The sequence below is a fragment of the Leptonychotes weddellii genome, unplaced genomic scaffold (genome assembly GCF_054177405.1).
Source record: "Leptonychotes weddellii isolate Sample4059 unplaced genomic scaffold, ASM5417740v2 HiC_scaffold_40173, whole genome shotgun sequence".
Classification (NCBI taxonomy): Eukaryota; Metazoa; Chordata; class Mammalia; order Carnivora; family Phocidae; genus Leptonychotes; species Leptonychotes weddellii.
This window is the reverse complement of record NW_028006564.1, coordinates 1-976: the sequence shown is the minus strand read 5'-3', so window position 1 is coordinate 976 and position 976 is coordinate 1. Positions and strand designations below refer to the sequence as shown.

General features: G+C 45.5%; 1 pseudogene; it reads right to left on the bottom strand.

The window, feature by feature from the left end:
• Nucleotides 1-271: 271 nt before the first annotated feature.
• LOC145719359 (5'-AMP-activated protein kinase subunit gamma-2 pseudogene) lies at nt 272-966 on the bottom strand (annotated as a pseudogene).
• Nucleotides 967-976: the final 10 nt, after the last annotated feature.

The following is a 976-nucleotide window of genomic DNA, read 5'->3' as shown; positions in this document are numbered from 1 at the left end:
ATGGCTCCAGCTGCCACAGGCCGCGGTGATGACACACCCCGTGTGCTGATATACAGCTCGAGGTCTGAATAGGCCATGCTCTCCCCTTATGTCATATTACCTGTTGCAGACCAGTGAATTCTTTGAGATGAAAAATTAAAAAAAAAAAAGTCAGGATGCAGCAGACTTTGATAACATATAGCATCTGAAATTGTTCAAAGGTCTGAAAATAGTGTTATATGCAATTCTGAAACTTGAAACACATAAAATCTGTTTCTTATGCTGGGTTTCGACATCACTGGGAAAAATACCCATCACTAAACCCTGATACACGTTCTTAGCCATTCGACAGTCTTCTGTCATGGTCAGTGTTCATGAGGCAAAGCCTGACCCAGAATCTTTGTTCACATTTTCTCCAAGGTCTACTCCATACACAGTGGCCATTCTGCTTCTGTCTCCTTCTGTTTGGCACCTGTGGGCATGAGTATCAGGGAGTGCTGAGTGTCTGACAGGGAAATGACACCCACGATCCTATCTGCTTCAGTTGTGACCAGCAGCCCACAGAGGTCAGTCCGCACTGATCTGTCCAGGATTTCCAGCTTACTGCACTTCACAGCACCCTCAAGACTCTGTGAGCGGTGCTGAGGGCCTGGGCCACGGTGATATCTAAGTTACTGTATGTTCTCTCAGCAGCAAGGTTGGCATCAGACTTGGAATAAATATCTACAACGTGTCCTGACTCATGCACCACAGGAAGGGCAGGCAACCATCTTTCTACACAGACATTCAAGGCTTTCCTGATGGGGGTGTCCCAGTGAATGAAGGGACGTTGTGGTGGGTCTCAAATGCAGGAGCATCTGGGTTCTGCTTCATGAGAGCAGGCTTTGACAGATCAGACATAAAATGCTGGAGGAACCATTTGTGGTTAAGTGTATAAAGTGAATTCCCACTGATAGGATCAATAACTGGCAATGTGTGGATTTTATTTTATTTTATT